The sequence below is a fragment of the Typopeltis vanoorti genome, chromosome 15, assembly GCF_054136105.1.
Source record: "Typopeltis vanoorti isolate ZY-2024b chromosome 15, IOZ_Tvanoo_1.0, whole genome shotgun sequence".
Taxonomy (NCBI): domain Eukaryota; kingdom Metazoa; phylum Arthropoda; class Arachnida; order Uropygi; family Thelyphonidae; genus Typopeltis; species Typopeltis vanoorti.
In genome coordinates this window covers 88,596,130-88,612,844 of record NC_143563.1, presented here as the reverse complement: position 1 = coordinate 88,612,844, position 16,715 = coordinate 88,596,130, and the positions used below count along the sequence as shown (strand labels likewise).

General features: G+C 34.1%; 1 long non-coding RNA gene across 1 annotated transcript in view; it reads left to right on the top strand.

Moving 5' to 3' along the window:
- Positions 1 to 7,560: 7,560 nt before the first annotated feature.
- The window catches only part of LOC150098959 (uncharacterized), an 89,596-nt gene continuing 80,441 nt past the window's right edge, over positions 7,561 to 16,715 (top strand). Inside the window, exon 1 of the long non-coding RNA XR_016549448.1 lies at positions 7,561 to 7,757. This is a non-coding gene — a long non-coding RNA (uncharacterized LOC150098959). The remainder of the gene's footprint in view (positions 7,758 to 16,715) is intronic.

The window sequence follows — 16,715 nt, the reverse complement described above, 5'->3', positions numbered from 1 at the left end:
GTGTGTTTCCTGTACTACAACTACATCTATTTGATGGTAATTCAGGATCTTAGTAAGAACTTTGCATTTAGCCCTACTTATGCCTTCTATGTTTAACTGGCATATTTTTAAGAGTGAGCCCATATTCTTGATTCTCAAATCCTCAGTAGGTTTGTGTCGGCTATCTGAGAGCCTGTGTCCGTGAGTCCTGCTAGGAGAGTATGGATCCATCTGTCACTGTAGACTATTTAGCGTTATCCAGGGTGCACCACGAGGAGGCAGTCTACATTACACCCTATTTAATAGAACAATATTAAAACCTAGGTGGAACTTTCTCAAAGCTGACTGGGATTCTTTTAAGAAGCAGGTTGACACTGTAATAAGATTCATAAAACCCACTGTAGACAATTACAATAGATTTGTTGGCATTGTTATTGGTGCTACCAAAAGAACCATTCCAAGAGGTTTCAGGAGAGAATATATCCCAAACTGGAATAGTGACAGTGAAAAACTGTATAGAGAATTCTCCACTAATAATAACCCTACAGTAGCCACTGAGCTACTGAAGTCTCTTGACAATGCTAGAAAAGACAAATGGATTAAAACAATGCACAATTTTAATTTTACTCATTCTAGTCGAAAAGCTTGGTCTCTGATTAGGAAGCTTGACCCTAATACAAGGACTTCTGGTAAACTGCCCGCCATAGATCCAAAACACATTGCAAAGCATATAGTCTCAATGACTAAATATCCCCAAGATAAAGTAACTAAGAGAGAGAGGTGAAACAAAAACTAAAAAATCTCAAAACAGATCTTCCGCCATCATCACTATCTCAGGCTTTCACTTCCCAGGAACTTACCCAGGCAGTTTACTCATTGAGGACTGGGAAGGTGGCTGGACCCGATAACATCTATCCTGAATTCATTAAGAACTGTGGACCAAAAACTATTCAATGGCTTACTGCTATGTACAATAATATCCTGGACTCTGGCATACTTCCATCAATTTTTAAAAGATCTAAAATCATTGCTGTCTTAAAACCTGGCAAAAACCCTACAATTGCTTCCAACTACCGTCCTATTGCCTTGTTAAGTATCTGCCTGAAACTTCTCAAAAGAATACTATACAACAGAATTTCTTCAAGTATACATAATAGAACTCCACAGGAAGAACAGGCTGGCTTCAAACCTGACAGAAGTTGTTGCAATCAAGTACTGGCCTTGACAACCTTTATAGAGAACGGTTATGAGAAACAATTGAAAACAATAGCAGTATTCATGGACCTCTCTGCTGCCTATGCCACAGTGTGGAGAGAGGGTCTTATCTTAAAATTCCTAGAAACTATCCCATCACCAAAACTAGCCAACCTAATTAATCAAATACTAGCAGACAGATGGATACCAGCATCTCTCAATGAATCCCAAAGTAAATTCTTTAAGATTAAAAATGGCCTACCTCAGGGGTCAGTTCTTGCCCCATTGCTCTTTACCTTATATATTAGTGATATCCCAGAGACAGCATCATGGAGATTCATGTATGCTGACGATATTGCCATTGCAACTGAACATTCAACATTCCAAAAAAGCTGAGAACACCTTAACTGAAGATCTGGCTGTACTTGATAAATACTTTAGACGATGGCGATTACAACCTAACCTGAACAAAACTGAAGTAGCATCCTTTCATTTAAGTAATATCCACACCAACTATATCCCAAAAGTTTACTTCAGAAATAAACAGGTGAAATTTAACAATCGTCCAAAATACCTAGCAGTTACCCTACACAGAAGTTTGACATTTAAATATCATCTAGAAAATATTGCTGGGAAATTAAAAACTCGTAGTAATATAATGCATAAACTTGCTGGTACTTCTTGGGATGCTGATGCCAACACACTGCATACTACTGCACTGTCTTTGGTCTATTCTACAGCAGAGTATAGTGCTCCTGTGTGGCTGAACAGCACACACGCTTCTTTGGTCGCTGTCCAGCTGAATCAAACTATGAGGATAATCTCTGGAGCTTTAAGATCTACTCCTGGCTACTGGCTCCCAACTCTCAGTAATATAGCCCCTCCCTCGCTCCGCAGGAACCAAGCCTTAAGCAAACTGTGGACAAAAATAATTGGAAACAGTTCCTTGCCTATCCACCAAGACATTTCCTTCCATACTTCACAAAGACTGAAATCCAGGCACCCTGCCTGGAGGAGTGCAATACAAATAAACGACCAGATCTTCGACCTATGCGAGTCATGGGGAGAGTATTGGTTTCAACATACCTCCAATCTTCAAATACCCATCTCATCTGGAGGGCTTCAATCTCCCTAGACATGTATGGACCACTTTAAATCGGATCAGAACAGGACATGTAAGCATCTCTTGCATAAATGGAGCTGGTCCGATACTCCAAACTGTGAATGCGGAAGAGGGATCCAGACTATCAATCACATTGTGCTTGAGTGCCCTATTCTACTCATTCTCGGGTTCTAAAGAGGACTTTTTTAAACTGACCCCAGAATCCCTAGAGTGGATCTGGGATTTAAGGATTAAGCTCTGACTCCTGATTCTTAATTTTGATTTTTAATCATTTCAACCTAGTGTACCCCTTTTAATATGATTTTTACAATTATTTTTATGCTGTTTTATGTAATTTGTATGTTTTATTCTGAGACCTGTACATCATACGCTACATAAAATAAACCTCACCACATGCCTCTCTGGCTGAATCAATCAGTGTTTTCTTCAGGGCTTGCCACTGAATCTCCAAGGTTTGGTTCCTGCTCTCAAACTCTTTCATTTTTTCTTGAATAATGTTTGTGTATTTTAGTCTATGGTTCACATCTGAGAGCTGCTAAACTTTTCTTCTCTTTAAAACTTTCTTACATGTTATTCTTTTCAAAATTTTATCCTGCTCAAGACTAAATGGTGATCACTTCCAATTTCAAATCCTCTGTACATTCTGGTGTCCTGCACCAGTGGGAAAACATCAGTATCAACAATAACATAGCCAATAAGACTTTTCTTATTCCTTGCCTCTTCCCTCATGTGAATTTGTGCACATTTTTATGTTGGAACATTGTGTTAGCAATAACCAGAGTCTCCATGTCCTGAGCAGAAATCCAACAAGTATTTGACATTATTATTAGCTTTGCTCTTTTCTCCAAATTTTCCCAAAATATTTTTGTATGTCTGACAATCATTTCCTACTCTGCTATTTAGGTCCCCAACAAGGACCAAAAAATTCCTCCACTTCTACTTTAGTAGAACCTTCTGTGGGACCATAGGCACAAATCGGTCTCATTGTCCAGTTCCCCATTCTCATATTTGTCCACATCACTCTACTTGAGACTGCCTGCCATTCAAGATTAGCCTTGTATTTAGTGTTGAATACTATGGCTACTCCTTTTTCTTGATTGTTCTTGAACCTTACACTTTGCTACATTAAACTGACATTCCCACACCCTCATCCATTCCATTCAGACAGTCTATTCAAGTCCTCTTGCAAGGCTACATCTACTCTACTTCACATAACTCTCTTTAACTTTACACATCTGCAAACAACTGTATATCACCATTTAAGCTCCTCCCAATGTCATCATTTACATACAAATTAAATACAATGGACTCAAAACAGGCTCCTAGAGCACACCACTTGTGACTTTCCTCTTCTGGGATATCAATCTCCCCCATACACAGCCTACTGATACCCATCAGACAGGCAATCTTCAATCCAATACACTAATCTACCATCCAATCCCCATCTGTTCCAATTTACCTACTAGTTTGTCACATCTACATATACTACTGTATATGCATCCCCCCCCCATCCAATGTATTCATGAACTTGTTATAATTAGTAGGCAGATTGCTAAACATGATCTTCCTTTAGCAAAATGTTAACAAAATTTCAAGTTCATTAAATGTCATCATTTACATACAAATTAAAGTCCATTAAAGAGAATTCTGCTGGTGCTGTCAACCCAGTTCTGAATCCTTATCCTCACTAGCTTTCCAGTACCTTGAAAACAACTACAGACAAGCAGATTGGCCTATATTTGAAGCCTTAGTCTTATCGCCGTCTTTATAAAGTGGAACAATCCTGTCCTCTTTCTATTCCTTTGGAACTTGGGTCAATCCAAGATTCATGATAAAAAGATAAGTTAAAGCTGCTATTAACTCCCTGGAACATTCTGGGGCAATATTATTTAAAATTTATTAATTTAATTTAATAATAAATTTAATGTTATATTTAAAAATGTACTTTGAGTACCAATAATAATATCCTGCTTTTCATCCTTAAGCCAATCAAAGCACACTAAAATGTAAACGTATCTAATCAGGTTTACAAAAAATAATATTACTTCTCTCTCTCTTTACTTCTGTTCGCAGTCAAATCATGGTCTATTAATAAATATATTAAACCATTTTCACCAGTACTCTTGATTCTTTTTTCTTGTATTTCTTGACAATTTTTTGCATATTTTTCCCCATAAGAAAATTTTACTGATAAAGGGAAAAAAATATTTAAAATTTTAAAACATTTTAAAAAAAATGTTCTAAATGCATGAATTATTATTATTATTAGCCAAGAATTTCCATCGAGTCTAAAGACTGATTGCTGGAGACCCACACTAACCACTATTCACAACAATACTTTGCATACTTTTCCTTATACTCTACCAACCCATTCCAATGATTCATTACCCTCCCAAACCAAAAATGTGGACCTCATACACTTACTGGCCACATTTTCATGCAATTTACAGGAATGACCCCCTTGTAATCCCCCCCCCCCCACTGTCACATGTTAAAAAAATATTTTGCAGTTATATTCCTATTATTCCCCCCTTTAATAACTTACATAATGTTTCTGCCATATTTCCTCTTTCCACAGCTGGCTACTATCTTGATCACCTGTCTCTGGATCCTCTCCACCACTTCCTCATCCCTAGGAAACTCAGGTGACCAAATCTGTGTACAGTATTCTAGATGTGAATGTATAATCAAATCCTTATAAACAAGGATAGTAAATTTCTTATATTTACTCGTGTTATTCAACATCCAAGTGATCCTTTTTGCTATTTTATTCCACTATCATATTTGAATTCCTAACCTTATCAATATCTTATCTTGCAACTACTATAGCCTAAGAACAGAGTCCTGTGGCACACCACACTAACCTGCATTCTCCTTTATTCCACTCCAGGTAATATCACCATATCATGTTAAAAAAATAAAAATAAATGCTTAATTTTAAAACAGTTTTTAATTTTTTAATATAAAAATTAAACAGTTTTAATTTTTTAAAGAAACAAACAATTATAATGATATTACAGTTTTTGTTTATAACTGCAGTGAGTAAAATTTATACTTGATGTAGTTATAAACAAAAACTTTTATATCAGATGTGCTTAATGCATGCTACAGAATAGTCTTCATACAGCTTCATTTAGCTGGTTTTCCAAACGTCAATTATGTTAAACTGTATTTAAAAATTGAATAATTTGAAATTTCAAAATTGTTCAATTAATTAATCCTTGGCTCACAGTTGTTTATTAATAACCTGTTCTGCATTTCTGGGAAATAATGTAAAAATTTCAATCCAAAACTATATTAGCTTTCTAATTATTTGGTCAAAATGCTACAAATCAATACATTATAGCTATTTTATTTCGTTTTTTTAAACATAACTGCTGCCGTTTCCCTCGTTTAAAGCAGCACATATATATATATATATATCCTTTCTGTGTAGTAATACTATGTCTGTATAGTAAGTACTAAATGAAAAGCATAAAAAAAAACAAGTGTTTCTTTATTAACGTGTTATTCTAAAAATCAATTAATCTTTGAAATTTCCAAAACTGTCTTCCAAAAGAATCTGCACCCCCAGTTATTCTGAAGAAAAGTAAAATCACTAGAAATGTTACTAATATGCGTTTCAAACAAACTACAGGTATATTTGATCCATTAAGAACATTAACCATCACGCCTCCCCAAAACGAATAGTTGCTAGAATTAACTAATATGTCAGATCCATTGTACTGACGTACAGTTGGTTGCCCAATCTCCCATACATGGTTTATCATAAAAAATGTCAATTCATACGGATTCTATATTAATTCTTCTATTAAATATTTTTCTCTTGCTATTTTTAGTTGCCACAATATTTCCTTAAATTTCAAGGTCCGCCACTCTTTTTCAACAAGAGATATTGTTTATAGATCATTAAAATCTGAAATGCCGAGAGAGAAAAAAAATAACTGAACGAAAATTCCGATGGCTGTATTGTATGACTTCAAGAAGTTTTTCCTTTCATGAGTATTCGATAATAATAGTATTCAGGATGCAATCACACTTACAATAACTATGTATAGGGAGTATAAGAATTATGCCAGGTCTCTCTCTCTGCTGGTTGCCTATAATAGAACATCTCCAGCAAATAGAGAACACTAATAATCTAAACCACTTTCTTAACATTTTTCTTCACTGAAAGTATGATTTCAAAACATACGTCTATATCAGCACAATACATATATGTATATACACACACGTAATATGTAAGTATTTTAATAAGCTTAATGACGATAACAGCAGCTGATAGTCTCGTAATTTTAACAAATGCTCAAGACATTACTATAAATGTATAAGCGCACATAACCAAACTCCATAACCAATTTGGTACACTTTAAACCAAGTTGTTCATGTTAACTATCACTTCCTGGCTTCTGTTTCACACATGCATCCACAAGATGGCAGCACTGCATCAATTTGAGAAGTAATTTTTACCGTCCGAAATACTGCTGTATGGAGTCAGATAAATTTCATTTCTATCTGATATGCGGGACAATGCTGTGGTGTGTTCGTTTGTCTAGTGTATTATATTTCACATAGTAACTCCCCATGCTCATTTTTATTGTGATAACGCTCCCTAATTCTAAAAATTGATATCTTTTTACTGGCGAAATAGCGAAGAAGGAAAATCCATTAGAAACATATTTTATATTAATTTACTGAAATAAGAAAAAAAACTAAGAAAACGACTTTTTTTTTGTTATCCTGTAAATGTCTCATTCTAAAATTTACCCCAATTCGAAATTTTTGTTCGAGTTTACTATTAAATTTAGATTTGGAAAAAGCATGGTTCGAAAATGTATTCAAACATATCACGTTTCAAATATTGTATAATGAAGGTTATCTGAATAAAATCAATATTTTGTATATGAATTATCATTACTTCGAAATTTGATATAAATGTACATTACTACCGTAATAAGGCTTATCATGTCTAAAATAATCCATCTCAAACTTCAGAGCACTCATTTTGGACAACATTTTAAGTTTTAAGAAAATTATGACAATTTTGATAAGTGTCCATCTGTACACCTGTGTAAAATAGCGGATACACCTTAGATTTCTTACTGGGATTCACTTCTTTTGCAGTTATGTGCTTTTAGATATCTCTCTTTTGGGATGATCAAGTTTTCCACACGTGATACTTCCATGTCCTTTCTTAAGATGCGGTTTTTTAAAAAACTAGATTACTTTTGAAACCACCGACAAGCTTGTGTATCATTGTTTTACAAAGCTGGTGACGTCACGCGTCACAAACCTCATGCGCTCCTTCCTGCAGCTTGATTCCACTCCTCAGCACTCCATTTTACCCTCGAAACGCCGGTGTTCGGACAAAGACTAAGTTGTTTTCCGTTCGTTCAGAAGAATTTGAGTGAAAATTTGATCAGCATTTCAAGAAACATTTTCACATCCATTTAGAGTAATCGTAAGTATCCCTACGTGATCATTTATCCAGAAAAATGCCTTAAAAAATGCTTGTTCCGTTGAATAGTTATGCACTCATTGTCCAAAATTTTTACTTCTATCATTGGCTTAGGCTTCGTTCTCTAAAATTTCATTGCTAGATGTGTCATATGAATTTTGTATTCTGCTTGTCATAATTTGAACTGTTGTCCGAATGTTAAAGGTACCTAACATGCGATGAAAAGTTTCGGTGGCGCGTACTTGAAAAATAAGTTTGATAGAGAAGGGGAGAGAGAGAGCGGCGAAGAGAAAAATCTCAGCGCTAACGTTTATACAGTATCTGAACACAGGTTCCGGGACGATCGAGGTCTCATTGACTATTATTCCTACCCGACAACAACCTCGTCTACTCGGCGACATATTTACACGTAGCTGCGTCGTTGTTGATTTCATTTCGCATTAATAAGGAATCGGTTTTGACAGCGTTTTCCCTTCTCAGTAGATCACGCGGTTTCCACTTTGACATAATAATCCTTTTCAAGCATTCTGACTATTTTATACGTTATTTCTGTTAATGTGGTGAGGAAGGCATACAGAAACTGTATTTCTGCAGATTTATGGATTTTAATTTTTATGCTTTGGATCATTTTTTTATAAATTCTCCACGTGGAAAAAGAATGTAAAGAACGCTTCCGATTTCACCCAAACTCGGATATGGACAGGGTATATGAACTGTCACTTTGAAGAAATCTCATCGCTTCCATTTTTTTTTTCCCCTTCTATTTTTGTTTCCATTCTGTGATGGGATCATTTCAGAAATAAAGGGATTTTTATTTGTGCTTACATTAAAAAAAAAAAAAAAACACCACAGAGGTGTTTTTCATTATTCTGTAATCTTAGAAAACTTCATGCTTGTGTTCTCATTGATAAACTGAATAACATTCGGTTTTTTCCCCCCTTTAAAAATACACATACAAAAAAAAACAAGATACTCCAATCAAGATTGTGTCCAGATCAATAAATAAAACACACCAAGCTTTAAACTTTTTTTTAAAATATTTTTTTATAATTGCGACTTTCCTATCTTTTGATATAAACATTGACATATTCACTGTAATCTGAATAAAATAATGTATTGTTATTTTAAAATTTAAATTTTAATTGTAAACTTAACATTTAGAAAACAATTAGGAATCAGAAGATATTACTTGAGAATAGGAAGACTTCAAATTTTGAGAAACATTGCTATAAATATTGAAAACTTATCCAAAAATAAAGAGTTAAATTTTTATATTTTTAGATTCTTATTGAACCAGTAGCTGCTAATTATTAAAATACTGATTAGTATACTTTAAAGTTTGAACATGTTATGATTTTATAAAAGTATTTAAAATCTTGTTAATTAAGTGCTCATTTTATTAATATTAATTTAGAGGGATGGAAATATTTATTTAGCAAAGGTGTGTGTAAAAAAAAAAAAAAAACTTTTTGCAGTTATTAATGAATAATTTAGCCAGTATTCTCAGAATATGCTTCTCCAGTTTAATTCAACTAAAATTACATGTTTCTTTGATCAGTTTGAGATTAAATAAGAGCTAAATATTACTATATCAGTAGCTATTAAATAATTGCTGATATACATCAGATGACAACTGTAGGATGATTCTCAAATGTTCTACAGTTCTGTTGAGAATTATCCTTTAAGATTTATTCTTATTGCTACATATCATGAATGGTTTTTATATATTTTATAATATTCATAACCATCACCCAGTTGTCTATTTGAAACTGTATGAGTTAATCTTAGGATGTGTTTAAATATCTTACATGATACAGCTGTTGCTTTTTAAATCTATTCATCACATGTCTGCATGTCCAAGTTTGAAATCCTTTAAATTCTTGAATTATTTTGCATTTCTTACCCTGGATACAAAGTCATTACACACTTTTTGTACACCAATCATTTATGCCCTAAAAATAATTAAATATAATAATATACAGACTTAAACTGCATTGTATTTTCTTGATATTATTATATGAATATATATATATACACACATGCATATTTTAATGTGTCATAAAAATTCATGCTTTTGAAGGTCTGAAGTGAAAGATTACATTTTATGAGGAAATGTTTTTATCGCTTATTAATTTTTGAAAACAGTTTTTTTCTGAACCAAACATTCGTAAAGAGGAAACAAAAAAACTTGATTGGTATTCATTAACTACTATGCTGTTTGCTAGTGATCATGTGGCTTAATATAGACTCGCATAAGTTTGGTCACATCCAGCTGTCAAAATTCACAAAGCTTTCACCAAGGTAATTGTGATCCAGCAATCTGAGAATCCTAAATATCTAGGGAATAATCAGATATTGAATTTATTTGAACCCAGAAACGATTGTATTAAATCCTTCAAGCTGACATAATACTGGCTTAAAGAAATTTATGTAAATATATTTCATTAAATTTACATAAATTTATTTATCTAAATAAATCCCAGCATTCAACAAACCAGTATTTGTTTAAATTAATGTTAAACTTAATTATCAAATTTAAAGAGTATGTCTTTAATTTCATTTCACTTCTTTATGATCTTATAAATCCAGTAAAATACTAGGATTATTTCCTCCTTGTAATAATTCATCTTTCATAAATGCTATGACTTGTTAGTTTTATTAATGTGATATTTCATTTGTTTAGCCTTCTTAACTGGCACTGTAATTTAATCATAATTTTGATAACTCATACATGATCGTCGTTTCTGTATTTTATTTACACATCTGTCAAAGACTTGATATTCAAAAATCAAAAACCCAAACTGCTTGGTTTTTCAATAGATGCTTTTTTTTTTTTTTACGTGATTCACTATGGTTGACAAATTTGAGCATGTTTAAATTCTCTCACACATCTTCTCTTCCATTCATAGTTTAGCAACCTAATATGATTCTGTTCTTATTTAATCACCTATTTTTTTTCACTGCAATGTAGAAATATTGGAAAGAAGAGTGACAAAATCAATATCTGGACCTTTATCATTAATGTTGTTTATGAGGAGAGGTTGAGGAAACAAAAATTGCAGAGTTAGGTGGACATGCAAAGATTAGGTGATACGTAATAGAGATATTTAAGTTTTGCCAATTTAATATAGAAGCGATTACAAAAAAAAAGTGGATGGAATGAGATTTTGCAACACGATTTTCATCCCTGGAAATTGTATTGCAAGTACTTCTAGCCCTTTTTATAACCTTTTATGTTTATACGCCTTTCCCATTTGCCTCCAACTTTCTCTGTTGAGTGCTTCTCAATGCTAACATTTTCCAGCCATCTCCTTCTCTTCTTTCCAGTCGTCCAAGCATTTGTCTTCCTTCATATGCTTGCGAATACAGAGGGTGTAAATGAGTTTTAAGGTTTAGTATGATATGTTGCAAATTAACTGAGCCATGATGTGTCTGCTGACTGTGGAGGGTGCTATAATAATTATGTAATTCTGAAATTTCACTTTAGATGCATATTCTAAAATGAACCTTTTATGTTATTGCGTATTATATTAATAGCTGAAGAGCTTCTTATTCACCATTATATTGGTACCTTGATTATATTTTACAGAACTGCATGGTATTTATAACCAGTATATAATATATAATAGTGATATTGAGAAGTTTTTTTTCACTTTTGAAAATTATTTATCATTGACTAAATAAAGAATTCAGCATTGCAATGCTCAAAATTGTTGATAGTGAATTTATACAATAACTGCCAGTGATTCAAAATTCAACTATTGAATTCATAACAGAAATACATCACTAAAATTTGATCTGCAAAATCTGCAGCCCTATAATCTGATTTTGTTCATATTTTGCTCTACACAGCAATTATGATCAACTAGAAGTCCTGTACACTTGTTATACATTGAAATTAATGAGTTCAAGGAGTGGCATGATACTTTGTTGTTTAGGATGGGCTTTCCATGATGAGTTTTGTGATCCCATGGAGGTGGTCTTTAATGGATAATAAAATTAACTCAAAATTCAGGATTAATGATGACTTAGCAGCATAACTCAGTTAATTGTAAATAATGTATAGGCTTAAATTTTTTTTTTTTTAAGTTCTTATAGAAGGCAGAAAACTGCTTTACTTTTCATTTTATACTGATCTTTAGACATCCTACTTGAGGAGGACAGGATTCTTACTCCACCTTACCCCATTTATGTCTGTGTGTGTATATACGAGGCCGGTCTGAGAAGTTCTCAGCCTCGACCATAGATGGCAACACGATCGGCAAGATTATTATTATTTTTTTTCTAAGTTGATACATCTGTCATAAACATTCATGTGAAATCGCAAGTCATTCTATCAAGTAGTTTGTTTTATACAGCTGTCTGAAGCAAAAGTATTGTCTGTATCCCTTGAAATGGATAAAATTGAGTATCGTGCGGTTATAAAATTCTTTGTAAAAGTTTATAGGCACTCTTCACAAATCCATGTTGACTCTCACATTACCCTCTGCCCAATGTTGTATATGGTCCATCACTGCTTTCTCCAAAGATCATAACAACTGCTGATGACACACAAACTGGCCTATAATTAGACACTTCCAGTCTGCTACCGTCCTTATGCAATGGCACTATCTTACCTTCCTTCCATTCCATGGGCACCTTTCCCACAGCCAGACTTTCAGTGAAAAGCCAGGTCAAAGGTACTGTCAGTTCCCTAGCACATTCTCTCAAAACTCGTGGTGAAATATCATACAGTCCCACAGCTTTACTGACATCCAGAGTACTCAGTGTTTGAAACGCACTCTCTTCCTCCTGTACCTCGAACCTGCCCTATCCCTCGAGTATTAAAACAGACTCCTCCATGATGAAATACTCCAATAAAGTGTTTATTGAACAATTCCACTATGTCCTCTGCATCAGTCACTATTCTGATTTTTATCCCACAATGTCATTCTTCCACAATCATTTCTCTTCCTACTGGCCACAAAGCTAAAAAAATCCCCTAGGATTTTCTTTGGATCTTAGGACCAATCTCTTCTCATATTCCAGTTTTGACTTCTTTACCATATTGGTCACTCCCCTGGCCTGTGTCTTATATTCTTCATGCATCTGCCTAACCTAACCTGTCTTCTTATATTTCTTCCATAGCCTCTTTTTCAAATGCAGTTCCTGTTTAATATTGTTTATCATCAACTTTACACCAAATTGTGTCCTCTTCTTCTTCGCTCATGGTATACAACTTACTATTGCTGCTAACAAATATTCTTTCACAATTTCCCATGCACTAATGATATCCTGGCCTTTCAATTCCTCCCTCCATGGAACTTTCCCAAGTTGACATCTTAGACCCATATAATAATTATCTTTGTTATCCACCTTTGACTTCTCTTCGGTTCTCCCTCATCTTGTCAAAAAGATATTAGTGATAATTTTTGATTTAAAAATTGGGTACAAATCCTGTCTGGGATGTGTTGAACATTTCTCTTCATTAAACAAAACCATCATAACACAAACACTTAACAAATATGGTATACCAGTTTCATGGTGTTGTATAGTTTATAACTTATCTGTCCAAAATCAGAGTTACCGAATTTGCTTCTAAGTAGTTATATTCTGACCAAGGCTTTTTATAAATATCTTGCCTGGGTGGCTGAGTAGTTAGCACATGCCTTTTCCAACTATCAGGCTAAAGGTTCATAAACTGTTTTGGTCGTGGCTGATGATTGTTTTTAAGTGGGATAGGAATTTCGTTGTCTGGCGTGAGATCATTGACAGTCTATTGGAGGCTCGAAGTTTTTTTGCCAGTGGTTCTGTCTTTGATGTTTTAAAAAATTTAAGTAAAAAATAAATTTAAAAAATTCAAAAATAAATAAAATTAATAAAAAAAAATCCTGTGTTATTCACAGTGTTGATGTGCTATAGGCCTACAACCTTTCATGGGTGGGTGAGTTGGTTAGTTATTCACATTTGATGTCACTTGATGCTGTATGGTCACTGGTCACTCCTGTACCTTGTAGGGCTTGGGAGTGAAATCTTCTGTTAGAAGAAGTGGTAGTGTTGCAGATTCCTTTTTAGAGTTAATAGGGTAATCACAAACATCTATGCCTATGATAGGATGCGAATCTGCAGCTTCTAGGCTGGAGAGCAGTTATACTAACCACTTGGTCAACTAGGCCAGCTCATGGGTGGGAGTCCCATAAGAAAAATAATGAAAATAAGACTGGCACTTTCCTGTCTGCATGACAGTGCCTATCTTACTCCCAGAACAGTTCTTTTTATCATTTTTCAGCACAGTTGCAACATGTTCCCCCTCACATCTCTGCCAAAAAATGTTAATTCTACATTCATTATTACTCTGAGATCTCTTGCCTCTTCTGCTTCCAACATTGTAGCCCTATCAGTATAGTACTCAGCATTCCATTTATGCAGGGCGAATATCAAAAGACTAGTCATCTCTTTTCTGTATGTTGATAGATTTAAAAGTATAGAGAAAAGATGGTGACAGTATTTTGAGTAACTGTAATGGAGAGGTTTTACATATGAATGCAATAACTAAAAAAAAAAAAGATTCAGTGATGTTGGAGGATATGATATTCTATCAGAAGAGTTGGAAAGTGCACTTAGCCAGCTAAAGAATGGAAAATTATGTCAAGATGGTATCATAGTGGTAGTAAGGCAGAAAAGAGATGACTAGTCTTTTGATATTTGCCCTGCATAAATGGAATGCTGAGTACTATACTGGTAGGGCTACATTGTTGGAAGCAGAAGAGGCAAGAGATCTCAGAGTAATAATGAATGTAGAATTAAAATTTTTTGGGGGAGTGAGGGGGAACATGTTGCAACTGTGCTGAAAAATGATAAAAAGAACTGTTCTGGGAGTAAGATAGGCACTGTCTTACTGGTAGCAAAAAAAAAAAAAAAGATTCAGTGACGTTGGAGGATAGGATATTCTATCAGAAGAGTTGGAAAGTGCACTTTGCCAGCTAAAGAATGGAAAATTATGTCAAGATGGTATCAGAGTGGAACTAATCAAGGAGGCTGATGATATGATCAAATCTTAGTTGTTTGAACTTATATTTACAGACGCTTCAAAACAGTGTAATAAACCCTATACCAAAGAATGCTTTCTACAGATTGTAAACATTGTCATACAGTTAATCTCTTGTCACATGCTTCAAAAATCCTTCTCAAAATAACACAAAACAGAATAAGAAATAAAATAGAAAAGAACCTAACGAAGACCAGTTTAGATTTAGGTGAAAATCTGTGACAAAGAAAGTAATCCTTGCCGTAAGACAAATCATAGAAAAGAGAATGGCAGTAGGAAATGACATGTTTTATTGTGGATTTGGAGAAGGCATTTGACCAAGGAAACTAGATAAAATTATTCATACATATGGAAAGAACCAACAGCTTGGAGAGATGGTAGTGTTGTATATGACTGCTACTACTCTGAACAAATAGAATTGGAAGAGATGTGAACTTTGAAACTGATAAAATAAAGAGAGGAGTCAGGCAGGGCTGCTCTGTGTCACTACTTCTTTTTTTAACCTGTATACTGAAGAAGATACAAATTAAATAAAAGTGGGAGTAGTTGTCTAATATACTCATCAGTGGTCAAAGCATATGCTGGATTAGATTTGGAGATGACAGTGCATTTCTGCTGATTCAGAAAATGAGCTTTGAAGAGTTTTGGAGGTTATGAAGAGTTTTTAAGAAATATAATAGGATAATAAATACTAATAAAAACCAAAGTTCTGGTCAGAGTAGAAAGCTAGCAGTCTCTAAGATCTTGCTGAATAGTGAAACAATACTTCAAGTTTTAAATATTTAAGGAGTGTGATAATGAGGATGGTAGGAATGAAAGAGAAGATGTAGAATTTCGGTAAAGCAAGCTTTAACAAAGATGAGATATTTATTTTCCTCTGACATAAATTTGGAGCTACGAAAAAGATTTATGAAAGCATGTTTAGAGTTTTTCTCTATGCAAGGGAAATGTGGACCTTGTTAAAAGAAGACAGAAAAATGGAAGCATTTGAGTTGTGGTGTTGGTGAAGAGTCCTGAAAATTAAATGTAAAGAAAAAAGTGACCAGTGAGGAAGTACTCCAACAAATACAAGAGGAAAGAAGCATCATTAGGACAGTGGAAAATGTTAGAGGAAATCTTTGAAGGAAACGTGATGGGAAAGAGACAGCAGGGAAGACCAAGAGAGAAGTTTCCCGAACAAGTAATTACAAAATTAGAATGCCACAGTTACATGCAGATGAAAATGATGGCAGTAAATACGAGTAAATGGTATTGGAAGCTTTCTTTTCCATGACTTTGAAGACAAGGAAAAGTTGGTTACTTACATGATTCGCTATAAAACAACTATATACCTTAAATTTTTAAGAATACGAGTTTGACTTTTATTCTCTGAAAGGGAAGAGCTCTAATCTCATCCAATTTTTCTTCCTACTAATACATATTGATGCAGTATTAAGAAGTGGGTAAGCAGATCCCCATCTGTGAAGCCATTAAGTACTTTGCTAGTTATCTCCATCACACATAACTTGGATAATAAGTACTTCTATGAAATACATGAGTGCTTGTATGATATTAATTAGACTTAACATCATGTATATGTTGTCTTAAGGGTCCTATATAAGTTATCATTACAACAAACCATGGAATCAACTAAATCATTGTGGATGGCAAGTCTAACCCATCGGTTAACATTCTCTTGCATTGAACCTTAAACTTATTTGTGCTCTAAGCATTCACAACTCATGGCAGTGCATTCCACTTGTCCAGCACTCTATGTAAAAAATCTTTTCCTCGCACTTCTTTTCACCATTCCTGTATACAGCTTTGAGGGGATAGCCTCATGTTTTCCCTCTCACATCTTGCATTCTTTATTATAATCCACTCTGTATTAATTCAATAAAATCTCCTAACTGACTTCAACATCTATCATATCGCCCCCTTTTCCATCTATTCAT